Below are 16242 nucleotides of genomic sequence, written 5' to 3' on the forward strand. Positions count from 1 at the left end.
CCCCTCGCCTCCCTCAGCTGCCCGCCTGGCTGAGTGCCTGTTTGGTTCATTGACTTGCTGGCGTGGTAGCAGGCGGCCAGGCGGGATGGCTGACTGGCTCTTTGGTTGCCTGCCTGGCTTGTTAGGTTACTGTGCGTTAGTTTGTGTGTGTGTGTGTGTGGGTGAGTGACTGGCTGGACGGTTGGAAGGAAAGCTGTGTGTTTGATTGGCTAGCGTTTGCGTTGGATGGTTGCATGGGTGAGTGGCTGGTTGGGTGACTGGCTGGCATAGAAGACTGGATGGTTTAGTGTGTGGATAAGTAGGTGGATGACTTAAGTGATCAGTGAATGAATGGGTATAAGCTTTTATGGGTGGTTGTGTATATGAATAATGGCAAGGTGGCTGGCTGCCTGGGCTGCTGAGTGGCTTGTTTATGGAGTGGTTGGCTAAATTGGGTGGTTGTTAGACTAAGTAGACTGGCTTCGTTAGGTGGCTGAGTGGCTGGCTTAGCTGGGTGGATGGGTGGCTGATGGTTGGCTTGGTTATAAGGCTTGCTTGGTTGGGTTGTTGGATGCGTGTCTCCGCTAGGTGGCTTGGGTGGGTGGTCTCGCTAGGTAGCTGGCTGAGTGGCTGATGGCTGGCTTGGCGAGAAATGACTTGTTTGGTTGGCTGGACAGATGGGTGGCTTGTTTGGATGGTCTTGCTAGGTAGATGATTGGGTGGCTTGGGTGGATGGTTGAGTGGCTTGGTTGGGTGTCTGGTGGCTGGCTTGGTCACGCACGCTTCCACCAGTTGCTCACCGCCGCCCGAAGTCGATACCAACCCTCTGGCACTCCTCTCAGCTGATCGCGACTCACTGCTGCCGTCCAGCCCGGCCCAGGGTGTCATACTGGCCCTTTTTGCCTTCATTCGCACCACATGACGCATACAAACCGCTCGTAAAGAACACAATTCATATCTTTCCTCGTTCCCCAGTAGCTGCTGATCATCCCTTCGCGTGCAGTTTTAGGTTAGATCACCGACAGAAATGCGTGTTTTTCTCGCGGGTTTACGAGCAGTATGTAGTATTCCGTGAGGTGTGCCCGTGCAGGGGACTCGCTGTGTGTATGGCGAAGGCGACGTTTGAATGCATCGTGCGGTTGGCAGCCGGGCGTTGAAACATGGCGGGGAACCTGTTATCTCAGTGGGCCGGCACCGTCAGGGAGGTGCCAGAAGGGCTGTGCAAGATTCTATAAAACGGATAATCGCGAATCCGATTACTTGCCCTGTTGGATTCGTGGGATTCGAATCTTCCACGAATCCTATGTACTCTTAAGTTCTTAACAAGCCCCGGGCGTCCGAGATTCTTCCTATTGTCTGCCAGGCGCGAGATTCGTTGGTGCTTGCAAGGGAATCCAAGCACGGACAGAATCCAGGATTCCTCTCCACCTGTCACAAACATCACGACTCTCGCCCTTTGGCTACAATTTGCCGAGATATAGATCGTGTTTCCCATGACGCTTACCAAGGATATATCTCTATCTATCTATCTATCTATCTATCTATCTATCTATCTATATATATATATATATATTATATATATATATATATATATATATATATATATATATATATATATATATATATATATATATATATATATATATATATATATATATATATATATATATTATGAAGATTTCCATGATATAAATATGCAATCATGAAAATACATGTGCAGTTATAGTCGAGTGAGACACTACAGCAAGGTGAAGGGTGGTGAAGGGTGCACACTATAAGTAGCCATTCTGATTGCTGTTATTAGTGATTTAGCAGCCACAGCACGATCATTTTCTTCCTTATGCTCTGCGTACTCAATCGGATGTTTTATGCGGAGGTGCTTGAAGAGGTTGAAAGTTGTGCTTCCACTGAACTTCAAGGTGTCTTTACACACCAAACATATTGCTTGTTCTGGAGTTGATAGCTCCATATAATCCCAAATGAGCGCATTTCTGCCACGCTTGGCTGCCATCATGCAGAACCACTGTTTTTATTAAATTTAGGGTCAATTTGACTTTTCAACCTACTGTTGGTGAAGGAGGTTACGCCTTTCCCTCCTCTTCCTCCTCTTCCTCCTCTTCTTCCTCGTCCTGCACCGCTGCTACCAAAGAAGTGAGACTCGCCAAGAGCGTTCCTCCTCTTACTATTTTTCTCCCTCCTCCCTTTCGCTCTCCTATTCTTTCTTCCTGCTTTTGGTGTCCAGTCACTATTTCCGTCTGACGTGAAATTTCCCACCGTCCTTTTGGCGTGGGCGTGATGACGTGGGCGGCGAAGGGGCGGCTGTGCTGTACTGGCCGTCCTGGCACTGGGACAGCACTCTGTTCTCCCCACGCGGCCCAGGGAGGAGATGGTTCCATTTGGTGCGTCCCACGTTCAAGTTCACCTTTTTACAATGCACGCCATGGCTAACTGATCTCTTTAGTTAAGCTTTTCCCTTTTTCCCCCGTGTTAGTTTCCCGCACCTGTGATTCTGTTTTCATTTGAGTGTCGTGCTCGCGGTGTTGTGCAGTGCTTAGAGAGAGAGAGAGAGAGAGAGAGAGAAGAGAGCTACATGTGCCTATGCTTGTGTGTGTGTGCGTGTGTGCGTGGATACTTTCTTGTTTATCTCGCTGGGGTCTAAGAAAGTTTCCCTTCCTTTCCTCCGTGTTTTCCTTTACCCTTCGCCTCCTCTTCCTCCTCCTCCGCGTCAGCAAGATCCAGTTTTTAAAGATGAATGACGTGAGAAGCCTGTATTTACCCTTCAGCCTCACCTCTGCGCCTTCCGCGTGGCTCTCCCTCGCTGCCCACCTCTCTCAGTGCTTTAAACTCGCCTGTTATCCCCCGGTGTTAGTGGATTGGTATTTTAAACGTTTTTTTTTTTTTTTTTTTCTCGTTTTCACATCTGTGGGTCTTGATTTGCTATTCATATCTCGTTTTCTTTCAATTTCCTTGCCTGTTTTATTCTTCAGTGAGTCAGTTGTTGATGCTGTTGTTTTTTCGTCCTTTTTCTATGGTTTTCTGTTGTGAATTCGGTAGTTTTATTCAGTTTCCTCTATTCGTAACTCTTATTTACCGGTGCACGAGTTCGGCTCATATCTGAAGTCATGTCTTTTATACGAGTTTATAATGGGGAGAAGAAGCAGTCGTTGGCATCCTTTCCCATCCACTTGAATTCGCTCCCCTCACAACATTTTACGAGTGAAAAGTTTTGTTTCACTGGGAGAAGTTGTATACAGCACCTCCAACACACATTCCTGCCTTCCCTCAGGCCCGCGATAAATTTTATGTCTGCTGCCTTTTGAGTTTATGTTGCTTAAGGAATTTTACGTGAAAAGAACAGGCAACTTTCTCCCGTGTTTGGTGTTTGGCTTCATCTTACTTGTGTGTTTCTCTGCCACCCAGTGACGTGTTCGGAGTGCGGATGTCTTGAATTTGCTGCCTCAGATATCTTTCCTTCTGTCCTCTCCTCGTTTATCATTTCCCCAGAGTATTTCTTGTCCAGTTCTTGTGTTCAGCGTGTGTGTTCTCTACTCCGCTATTAGCATGTTCGTTCGTTTGTTTGTGTATTGTTTCTTTGTTGTGAGACTGCTTAATATTTTGTTTACCTTGTTCTGTTGTTAAATGTGTTTTGTTTTTGTTCTTTCTTTGTGTTTTATTCAGTTATATTACTTATCAAATATGTTTTTTTCTTGTTTAAATTTTTCAGCATTGTTAGGCTTCATCTGTGCAAGCCTAATTCCATTCTGGTGTTGAATGTGTGTCTACTCTCTACTGCTCTGTTTTATTAAATTACATATGTCTGTACCATTTTTTTTCTTATATATATATATATATATATATATATATATATATATATATATATATATATATATATATATATATATATATATATATATATATATATATATATATATATATATATATATATATATATATATATATATATATATATATATATATATATATATATATATATATATATACGAGTATATATATATAGAATATATATATATATATATATATATATATATTTTTTTTTTTTTTTTTTTTTTGTGTGTGTGTGAATCTAGATATTCTATTTTCTTCACCTTACATGGCGTGCGTGTTTCTGTTCATATCGCTATTTATCTTCTCATCTGGATAATAACCTCATTTAACTCTTTTGTTCTTTTGTGTAGTGAAGTCTCTCTCTCTCTCTCTCTCTCTCTCTCTCTCTCTCTCTCTCTCTCTCTCTCTCTCTCTCTCTCTCTCTCTCTCTCTCTCTCTCTCTCTCTTACTTAGTTGTTGTACTTGAAATTCGTTTGTGTATTTTGTGTGTGTGGTTCTGTTCACGTCCATTTTAATTTGGTGGTGTGATGCTTGTTGCCTGACTTTTGAAATACCTTGTAGCTGCATGCTTTGTTGTGTGTTATTCTTCATTTTTTTTCCTGTGTGGAGTTCATTGTGTGTGCAGTTTGTGGTCGCGTGGAGTGTTACGCATGTCTTATGTAGAGCACTCGCAGTAACTAGATTCGCCTTTGTTGGTGTTTCTTCCTCCATATGACTCAGAAAACACGCTGCTTTACTGATCCTCGTCCTGCTACCAAGGGACAAGTTGCCCTGACGTGATGAAAACCGTGAATGAAAAAAGAAAATAGAAAATACGACCTGTCCTGTGAGAAAAGGGGGAAAAAAAAAAGCGAACACACTTTTTTTTTTTTTTTTGATTGCAGCCAGATTGTAGTTCATGCTCGCTGGCGTACTTTTTAGGTAGTTTCAGGTCCAGCAGGTGACCGTGGCGCGGCTCGCAGTTTCGGTGAGAGTGGCCTGTGTGTCCCTCGACTTTTTATGACTCACTCCCGCCACTGGGGTCACCGAGTGTTACAGGAATGCATACTAAGAATCACAGTAATCTATTTTTTTTTTCTATACTTTTTTTTTTTTTCGTTTAAACACCAACACGACTGAAATTGGCGTCATTTTTATTAAATTGCATGCAGGCACTGTTGACCAAAGCCTGAATGTTGATGTAACTCGGTATTCTTCCTTAAAAATTCATCTCTTACCTACGTACGGAAGGCAGTTCACCCCTGTTACTCTGTACGTGATTCGTAATAGTGTTTTAAAGCTGAAACTTGAAAAATTAAGGCGTACACACACACACACACACACACACACACTATCATCAGCTTTGCAATTTGTACAGAAACATGATGCGTCCGTAGATTTTCAAACCAACTTTTGGGGGAACTAATCTCGGCTAATTTGACCCCATACAAGGAGATATGGTAAGGTTCCGTGTCTCTCCCTCTCTTGGCTACATATCTTCACATCTCTTTCCCTCGCCGCTGTCAACCCGAAGCTGCTCGTTGCTGCGGCCAAGAGATCCTATATCCGGAGCACAAGAACATCGGGGTTACCGAGACCAGGAACTTAGCCAGCAATAGCAGTGGTACACGACGCCCACTTGCATTCTTGTCTTGCTGTGAAAAGTGAGTGCGTAAGATTGGATTTCCGCTTGTAGGAGAAAGAAGAAAGAGTCACAAGAGCGAGGAGAGAAAATGCTGCAATACTACAGAGAGAGAGAGAGAGAGAGAGAGAGAGAGAGAGAGAGAGAGAGAGAGAGAGAGAGAGAGAGAGAGAGAGAGAAGTACGAAGAAAGACGGAACAGAGGAGAGAAGAAGAAGAAGAAGAAAAGAAAAAAAAGAGGGATGAACTTCGGCGATAAACACAGGATGAACTTGAGCAAGAAACTGGTCACAGGGAACAGGAATAAAACTCGGCGACTTGAACTGGCAAAACTTGAAGACACGGAGGAGGAAGATTAACGAGAGTTGTGCTGTAGTTACAAGGACGTGAGGCTCCGGATAGGGGGAAGAGATGGGTAATGGACAGACGAAATGCGGAATGTTCTGAGTTTTAGAGGCCAGAGATGGATTGGCACTATGCACGCTGCCAGGCAAGGTGAAGAGAGAGAGAGAGAGAGAGAGAGAGAGAGAGAGAGAGAGAGAGAGAGAGAGAGAGAGAGAGAGAGAGAGAGAGAGAGAGAGAGAGAGAAGGGATTTCTAAAGGGGTGAATTCAAGGTTTTTTATTTTTTTTTCTAGCTTCATTTTTTTTTTTTTTTTGTGGGCTAAAATTGTGAAGAGGAAATGATATGTGCGCTCTCTCTCTCTCTCTCTCTCTCTCTCTCTCTCTCTCTCTCTCTCTCTCTCTCTCTCTCTCTTTCTTATTTATCAAGTTTGGTTTTTGTTCAGGTCCGTAAGGCTTTGCTAGATTATTCGGGCATTCCCCCACCTCTCTCTCTCTCTCTCTCTCTCTCTCTCTCTCTCTCTCTCTCTCTCTCTCTCTCTCTCTCTCTCTCTCTCTCGCAAAGGTTTGATGTGATGCACGATCTATTTTGTGGTATGTTTTTTTCCCTCTGTTTTTCTGCTATTTTTATTATTTGTGTTTCGTTTTTCTTTATTTTTAAGCCTCCCGTAGTCTGTTTAGGAGAAATGTTATGCTGAATTAACTTTCCACGTCGTAATTTCATCTCATTAAAGTAAAATGCGCTGAACCGATTCTTTCTTGACCGGGACGTGCAACACACACACACACACACACACACACACACGAAACTGAACAATGGAAAAAGAAAATCAATAAATCAAGCGATAAAACCTTTCCTTATTAGTTTCTGTTTTCATTTGCATCTCAAGTAAAAGACAATAAGAAAGTACCAAACGAATCCAAACATTTCTCCCTGTTCAAAGCCAAGCAGCTGAAGACGGACAGTACAAAGGGGTAAAGGGCTGAGGGTCTGAGGGGCTGAGGGGCTGAGTGGGTTGGGTTTGTGCATTGCCTTAGTGTCACGCCCTTAGCCTCCCATCGTCAGGAGTGGGGCGGCCGTTGGGCAAGGTTTAGGGGGCCATGAGGTTGCGTCTTGGCATTCATGGGTGTCTTAGGTGCTGCTTTGTTTCTCCCTTTCCCTTTCCTCCTCCTCCTCCTCCTCCTCCTCCTCCTCCTCCTCCTCCTCCTCCTCCTCCTCCTCCTCTGCCTACTTTAAGTCTCATTCTCCTATTTTTTTTCTTTCTTCCGTTCATTCGTACCACGTTCTTGTTTTTTTTTTTTTCCGAAGTTTCTCTCCTTGTGTTCCCTTCCCTCGCAGCTTTTGCCTTGCCTCCTTCCTGCATCCTCTTCTTCCTCTCCCTTCACGTTCATTCTTCCATTTCCTCTTTTCCATCTAACTTTTGCATTCTCTCTCTCTCTCTCTCTCTCTCTCTCTCTCTCTCTCTCTCTCTCTCTCTCTCTCTCTCTCTCTCTCTCTCTCTCTCTCTCTCTCGTCTACTGTATTCTATTTTCTCCTGCTTCCAGTATTTTTCTTATTTTTTCTTATTACTTCTTTCCTATTTACAGTTTGTGTTCCTTTTATTCTGTTTTTTTTTTTTTATCTATTTACAATTTACTTTTTCACACTGAATATTTTTTCTCTTCTCTTTTACATCATTCCCTCCTTTTCATCTACGTTTTACGTTCCCCTTGCTACTTTGCATTTACTTCTTTTTTTTTTCCCCTTCCCTCACAAATACGCTCTTTTTTTCTTATCACAGTTTCAATATTTTCCTTCACGCCTTTCTTCCTCTTATTCCCTCCTTTCCATCCAACATTTTTTTTACATTTCCTTCGCTACTTTTACGTCTTTTATCTCTGACTTACAAATCCCCCCGCCCCTTTTTTTTTTTTTTTATCTCAGTTTCACCATTGTCCTTGCCTCTCTCCCTCCCTCGGTCTTTCTCTCTGTGTACTGCCCCTTTTCATCTTCTTGAGCGATCAGTGTTATATTTTGTGGCAGCATTTTCACTTAGTTTTATCACCATCTTGGTTTGACTTACATGCGGCTGCTCCCGAAAATCATTTGCTTACTGTAGGTTCACTGTTTTCAAGCTCCCTCTGCCTTCCCAGATGTTACTTTCTATAATTTTACTTCTGTTCCGCATCTTTCACAATATGTTGCTCTTTTTTGTATAGTTTCATGTGCATTTTTGTATTTTCTATGCGTTTCCTCTCATTTTAGGTGGTGTTTAGGTGCAGAGAGAGAGAGAGAGAGAGAGAGAGAGAGAGAGAGAGAGAGAGAGAGAGAGAGAGAGAGAGAGAGAGGAGAGAGAGAGAGAGAGAGCGCTGCATATTTCTTCTTTAACCCTTGCATACTTTTGGCTTCTTAACAATATATCTCCCGCACTTTCATGCAGCTTTTCTTCTTGCTTATTTTCACGTCCTGGCAGAGTGGAGAGTAGTCAGCTTTTTCTTTATTTATACATATAGACTTCTTTTTATTTTCCAGTATTTCTCCTTTTCTTATCGTTAGCTTTCCACATAACGGGTTTTATGTTTTTTTTCATTTCTTTTATCTTTCCATCTTGTATTCTTGCTCTCTCTTCCTTGAGTTTTTCACTCTTACTTTCTCTCTTTTCTCTCTTTTCATTTCGTTTCCTTCATGCCCTTCCTGCGTCTATATTTTCTCCTTCCTGTGACTTAAACTCTTTCAAGGCGGAGGTTTCAAGACATCCACCAATTTCGGATGGCGCTTTTGACCTTTATTTAGGGACTGGAGCCTCAGTGGTTCATTTTTTACTGTCTTGTTCACTGCCTCTTACAAAATAAAAAAAAAAAAACATTTTTCTCCTTTTACGAGTATCTTTCTTTTCTCCACTCTCACTCTCTCTTCTCCCTCCTTCTATCTCAGCCTCTCTCCCTCTCTTCATACCATCTTTCTCTTTCTCTCCTTTGACTTACAACTCTTTCTCACCTTCTCTTCCTACTCCCAACTCTTTCTCAGTCTCTCCCTTCACTCTTCCTTTCTCTCCGTTTCTCCCCCTCTCTTCCATCGACCTACATCCATATCTCCCTCTGTTTCTTTCCTTCTTTCTTACCTCACTTTCACCCTCTATTTTTTCCACTTTGTCATACCACCCGTCCCCTTCTGTCAATCTCTCCCACGCTCCCTGTGTTGTCCCGTCCATTTCTGCATCCCTCCCTCTCTTCCTTCACTTTTTGGTATTACAAGAGCCCGTCGCGTGAAGGTTTGGGTGAGTCAGTCCCTTTAACTGGTCTTCCCACCTCGGCATTAGCGTGAACCACAAGGGCTGATGAGAGAGAGAGAGAGAGAGAGAGAGAGAGAGAGAGAGAGAGGTTTTGGCCAGCTCTTCTCTCCACATGAAAACTCAGCGTGTTAAGGTCCCCGAGTGTACCTGTCATTAGGGAATGTTTCACTTCACTGGGGAATGTGATGAGACATTCCCCAGTGCGCCTCCATTTATTCCAGCTACGCCTCTGGTTAAGCGGGCCCGGGAAATTAAGGTAAGAGGCGGTCTAATCAAAGGGAAAATATATGGAGATTAAGTCAATAGTTTTTTTCATCATTGTTTTCTTTCCAGATAAGTCGAGAGAATATAATGGAAAAGTTAATGAATAATTCGACGCAAAGGAAAGAAGAAAAGAATATTTTTGCAATATTATTCAGAAAAAAAAACTTGATAAATGATTAAATGAAAAAAAAATATTAATGAAAGGAAAAGAGAGAGGGAAAGCGCGGAGAGTGCGGTAGAGATTCAAAGATCGTAAATGTCAATAATTATATTCGGCTTGCTTTACAGGAAGGATGGGAAGTTTTCTTTAAATTTAATGGAGGAACCTGCATAAAAGAAAGAGGTGAGAAATGGAAAGATATTGGAGAAGGAGGTACAGGAACGACTTAACGAATAAAAACAATGCCTACAGGGAAAAAAAAAAACATGAAAATATAAAGCACATTATTTGATAATTTCTTCTTATGTTACGTTAATTTTGACTGAATGGAACGAAAAAGGCGTGAATGGTGGACAGAGAGAGAGAGAGAGAGAGAGAGAGAGAGAGAGAGAGAGAGAGAGAGAGAGAGAGAGAGACGGAAGCACGAAAGAGGAAAAGCTGCAAGGACAAGGGGGGGCTGCCAGGGACGAAAGACGGAAAAGTGTTGAGGAAAGAGGAAGGGACCGTGGTGGAAGGAGATAAGACTTTGAAGGGGAGTGGGTGGGTGATGGAAGGGAAAAAGACGAAGGGACATGGAAGGGAGGCTGAACAGAGAGAAGAGAAAAGCCATAAAAGGAGTAGAACAAAAAAAAATGTTTGTGAATGTAGAAAATTAGGAAGAGGAGAAAGTCGTGGGAGGAAATTTGAAGATAAGAAAATGATTGACGGAAAGAGAAATAAAATAGGGGAGATGTAAAAGAAAAGCAAGATAGGAAAAAAAACATGTAAACGTTGGAAAACAAGCAAAAGAAACGTGGACACGAGAGGAAATAGAAAGAAAGGAAACAATATCAAAGCTTGAACCACGAATACAAAGAAAACGAACATGTGAGAAAGAAGAAATAAAAACAATATTACACGTACATTAATCCAGTGAATGAAGAAACAAAATTAAACAAAAACGAAAACAAAACAGAGTAAAAAAAAAGCATAGACGTAAAAGAAAAACGACAAAGAACTAGCAAGAAAAAATAAAAGAATGGAGATAAGCAAGTGGCGCGTGAGTGTTGATTGAGGAGGTTGTGACGAACGGAAGAGGGAAAGGAGGGAAAGTAAAGGAAAAAAGAAGACATGTGGTTGGCAAGGGCGTGGTGTGTGAGGGAGGGAATCCCAGAACGATAACAGAGGTGCACCAGCATCGTCTGTTGATCACCAATACCCGACGGAGGCGTGAAGGAGGCTCGGAAGGAGGAATGAGGTCAGATGGGAAAGCCACGCCAGGTCCTACATGTTTTAGTGGTCGGCTGAGGTCAGGGAGCGCCGCCACGAGGTCACTGAGGTCAAGGGAGCGGAAAACAAAACGACGGTGGGAAAAATCTCTCCGAATTCTCGCCAAAACAAGGCTGTTTTCTTGCAATGTTTTATGTCAATGTTGCTCGGTTCTATATATTTTTCAAGATTTAATGTATAGTCCTACTGTTAATTTTGGATAGTTCTGTTGTGTATATGTTTTTTTTCCATTATTCCTCCAGTACCGTTCGCATTCATCCGTAACTGTACACGAAAATATGAATTGAAAAATGAATACACTGGTGGCCAGTTGTGCAGGAATAAACTGCTCGCTCGATATTGTTTCCTTTGGATCTTATATGAAAAATTTTAATCATTGTTGCAATTTTTTTTACATCCACTTGAATGCTGCACTTATCTTGGAGAGAGAGAGAGAGAGAGAGAGAGAGAGAGAGAGAGAGAGAGAGAGAGAGAGAGAGAGAGAGAGAGAGAGAGAGAGAGAGAGAGAGAGAGAGAGATTTGTGAATGTTTAAATATACATATATTTAAACATCAAAGTGAAGTTTCCCGCTAGATGAATCCTTCAAGAGACTTAGAAGCAGCCTGGCGGGAAGTCAGATAGCCAGACAGACAGACAGACAGACAGACAGACAGACAGACACAGACAGACAGACAGACAGCCAGACAACCAGTCAAACAGACAGACAGACGACCAGCCAGACAGACAGGCAGACAACCAGCCAGATAGACAGCCAACAAGCCAGACAGACAGACAAACTACCAGTCAGACAGACAGACAGACAGACAGACAGACAGACAGACAACCAGTCAAACAGACAGACAGCCAGCCAGTCAAACAGCTAGACAGACAGACAGCCAGACAGACAGACAACCAGTCAAACAGACAGACAGCCAGCCAGTCAAACAGCTAGACAGACAGACAGCCAGACAGACAGACAGCCAGACAGACAGACAGACAGACAGACAGCCAGATAGATAGCCAGACAGACAGACAGACAGACAGACAGCCAGATAGATAGCCAGACAGACAGTCAGACAGATAAGCAGACAGGCAACCAGACAGCCAGTCAGCCAGATCAATCAGCCAGCCAGACACAGACAGACAGACAGACAGACAGACAGACAATCAGCCAGCCACAGACAGACAGACAGACAGACAGACAGACAGACAATCAGCCAGCCAGACACAGACAGACAGACAGACAGACAGACAGACAATCAGCCAGCCAGACACAGACAGACAGACAGACAGACAGACAGACAGACAGCCAGACAGATAGCCAGACAGACAGACAGACAGACAGATAAGCAGACAGGCAACCAGACAGCCAGTCAGCCAGACAGACAGACAGACAGACAGACAGACAGACAGACAATCAGCCAGCCAGACACAGACAGACAGACAGACAGACAGACAGACAGACAATCAGCCAGCCAGACACAGACAGACAGACAGACAGACAGACAGACAGACAGACAGACAGACAGACAATCAGCCAGCCACAGACAGACAGACAGACAGACAGACAGACAGACAATCAGCCAGCCAGACACAGACAGACAGACAGACAGACAGACAGACAGACAATCAGCCAGCCAGACACAGACAGACAGACAGACAGACAGACAGACAGACAGCCAGACAGATAGCCAGACAGACAGACAGACAGACAGACAGACAGACAGACAGACAGACAGATAAGCAGACAGGCAACCAGACAGCCAGTCAGCCAGACAGACAGACAGACAGACAATCAGCCAGCCAGACACAGACAGACAGACAGACAGACAGACAGTAAGGCAGATAGTTAAACTCACAGCTATGGAGGCAAAAGTAAAATAATGAATCTGGAATAGAACTGAATATTAAAGAAACCATATTTACTTTAATCGCGTAATCAATGTATATCAGCCTTTTTATTAGGTTTTATTTTTGGAAATGTCAATTAATACGTGTTTTTATTACGTGTTAAGCCTAAGGACTAAGAAATGAGAGAAAGTGTGCTCTACATGTCGTCCCTCAAAAAATAATTATAGGATGAAATTCCAAAAATGTTTAGTGTCAAAGGTGTCTTGATGCTCCTCTTTTTATTCTATTTTATTTATTTATTATTATTATTATTATTTATTTATTTTTTTTTTTGCCACTTCCTGATGACTTGAGGATTGATGCAAACTTGGTTATAACTATTACAGTATTGATTTACTTGCAGGCCCACCATTGCTGCAATCCACCAAATATATCAGACAATAAATCGACTTGTTTTTTATGTTCTATTATTTTACTTTGGGTAGCGTGTGTGTGTGTGTGTGTGTGCAACTGGTGTTTTGGTGGTGTTGCCTCGCTACGTATCCAAACACTTGTACACGCCTACACACACACACACACACACACACACACACACACACACGATTCAGGGTAGAGGAGTTTATGAGTGCAAAACAGTGCCCACACACGGCCGCCCAAATATTATAACAAACACCAACAGTCGCAGAGTAAACATTGCATAATCGGCGAGTGAACAGGTGGACTCACGCGTGGCAAACCCGATGCTCCTGCCCGCTGCTTTACGAAAGATGTGTTCTGTTCAGGCGGAGGTAGAGCAACATTGGGTAGGACTGAACGCTATTACATGGGGGAGCTCAGGACTTAGGGAGGGACGTAAGATCGCCTTGGTGAGAGGATATATTGCTTTAAGAATCTATAGCACCGTGATGGTATGAGAGGAAAATATTATTACATAAACTTATGTTCCTATGTTGAGAAATATTTCTTTTCTGAGACATGTTCGTGTTGTTCAGGTGGAGAGGGAAAGTGAAGTGATAGAGGATGAGTGGTGCAATTATTTCTCTTGGTGAGCTGAACTGTGGTAGGAAATTGTGACTGGTGCCGCAAACTAAAGTAAATGCGAGATATGGTGATGTTGCGTAAACAAAATTTATCAGAATAACAGAACTGTGAGAATAGAAGGGTGTGTTTGTGATTGTGTTATTGCCACAACACATGAAAGAGAGCACCTCGAGATCAGAGTGTACTTGGAAAAGAGAACTATAAATATTGTGTTATGATAATCCTTACACCAGATTTATTGAAATTAGTTAAATTTACAAATTGTTGTTGTCATTGTTGTTGTTGTTGTTATCCTCATTAATAATTCTTCTATCGCTGTTTTTGCAAATAACAACAACAACAACAACAACAACAACAACAACAACAACAACAACAACAACAACAGCAACTGTTTTCTCTGCTGCTGCTACTGCTGCTGCTAATACTAATGCTACTATCAGCCGCTATTACTACTGATCATTTTTCTTTTGCTACTGTTGCTACTACTACTACTACTACTACTACTACTACTACTACTACTACTACTACTACTACTACTACTACTACTACAACTAGTACTTCCTAAGTGAACGATAGGACCTTGAGATCCGTAAATAAATCATACTCTAATATTTCTGAAAAATGAACAAAATCACTATAATAATAATAATGAAAGAAATCACAAACTGTATCCTGCCAAACACTCACAGGTCTTCACATTGGACACCAAACTATCACTTACCAGTAAGCGACAGTCGTGGAATATCACGGGAATACATAATCCTTCCATATATATATATATATATATATATATATATATATATATATATATATATATATATATATATATATATATATATATATATATATATATATATATATATATATATATATATAAGCGAGATGAAAAAAAAAAGTATCCTCGTATATTGTAAACGCAGAATGTGACTACATTGTTATCTTCGCTGAATGGAAGCACGGAATGAAGACTCGAAATCCGAATGAAAAGGAAAATGATGGGAAGGTAAAACATTGGTGGTGGGCAGCGCAGGGACAGTGTGCTCCCTGGCAGGCGAGTGGGAGCACTGTGGCGTGGCGGAGCATACTTGCCTCAGCGTGGTATTATTCCCTGCCCCAACTGGGGTCGTGTTGGGTGTCACTTAGCGGAAACGTACATCCCTTAGGGACAGGCATCTTCAGTGGCTGTTTTTGCTTTTTTTTCTACTCTTTCTTAGTCATTGGTTAGTGCCCCTCTTACTACACACACACACACACACACAGAGAGAGAGAGAGAGAGAGCGCTCTGTCTCACTTCCCCGAAATGCAAACACGAGAGGAAGATTCCACGGCTGCGAGTGAAAGATAACAAGCACAAGGGGAACAAAAAAGGAAAAAAAAAAAAAAAAAATAGAAAAGTGAATAATTTTTATTTAACAGGAGGTTCTGAGTTGCCTGAGAGTGAAGCCAATTAAGAGATTAATGTGTTTGTTCTCATTGAAGCTCCAAAAAAGGACTTAATATCCTCTCTCTCCGATATGATTTACTTGTATATTTGTATCAGCTATCCTCTCTGGTGCTGAAAAATATATGGAAAAGCTCATAATGTTTTGACCATTAATAAAGCGACGACTTTTGGTATTTGGTGCATGACTGTAGGAGGACTTATTGGTGAAGCGGTGGTGGAAGGAGATGCGTTATGGCAAGATCTGGTGGTTATTTATAGCTTGGTCTGTAAGGAAAAATATGAAGACAGGCCAATAATATGAGACGTGGTAGCGGGTTCTTGCCTCCGTTGTGTGTGTGTGTGTGTGTGTGTGTGTGTGTGTGTGTGTGTGTGTGTGTGTCCCTCTCCATGAAGGGCTGCACATATAAAAGTTTGCGCTCAACAAGCCTGCTCTTCACAATATTTATCTAGACGAATATGTAATATGAATGTATAATATAGACCAATAAATCTCTCTCTCTCTCTCTCTCTCTCTCTCTCTCTCTCTCTCTCTCTCTCTCTCTCTCTCTCTCTCTCTCTCTCTCTCTCTTTTACAGTCCTAGAAAAGCGGATTTTCTTGTCTCATCTTTTACATCTTTATTTTTTCTATATTTTTTAATACAAGTACCTGCAACGTGGGGGTAAAAAAAAAAAAAAAAAAAAAAAAAAAAAAAATATATATATATATATATATATATATATATATATATATATATATATATATATATATATATATATATATATATATATATATATATATATATATATATATATATATATATATGTATATATATATATATATATATACACAGCAGATTACATGCAGTCCATTCTCCCCATATCTGTTCGTATATAAACGTGTGCATCATTTCTATACATCTGTTGCCTGTTTTGTAGTGCTCCTGTTACCGCGTGTTGTGTGTGCTGTTTTCTTCCTTTTCTTCATGTCCTTTTTTTTGTTATCCTTCATGTTATTCTTGATCTTTTTCTTTTTCCTTTTCTTGTTCTTGTTCTTGTTCTTGTTGTTCTTCTTGTTCTTGTTCTCGTCCTCGTCCTCGTTGTGTTGGTCCTCTCGTGGCATTGGTTGGCGCCATGTTCAGCCCATTCTTTTCTTTTTTTTCTTTTGCTCCTCCCTTTGGCATTTTTTTTTAATTACGG

At 41.7% G+C, this 16242-nt stretch overlaps 1 long non-coding RNA gene across 2 annotated transcripts in view; it reads left to right on the forward strand.

Annotated features, from left to right (window-relative positions):
* LOC135098724 (uncharacterized) overlaps positions 1-16242 on the forward strand; it is a 67692-nt gene that overhangs the window by 39008 nt on the left and 12442 nt on the right. The gene's annotated exons all lie outside the window — the stretch shown is intronic.

The sequence above is a fragment of the Scylla paramamosain genome, unplaced genomic scaffold (assembly GCF_035594125.1).
Source record: "Scylla paramamosain isolate STU-SP2022 unplaced genomic scaffold, ASM3559412v1 Contig77, whole genome shotgun sequence".
NCBI lineage: Eukaryota > Metazoa > Arthropoda > Malacostraca > Decapoda > Portunidae > Scylla > Scylla paramamosain.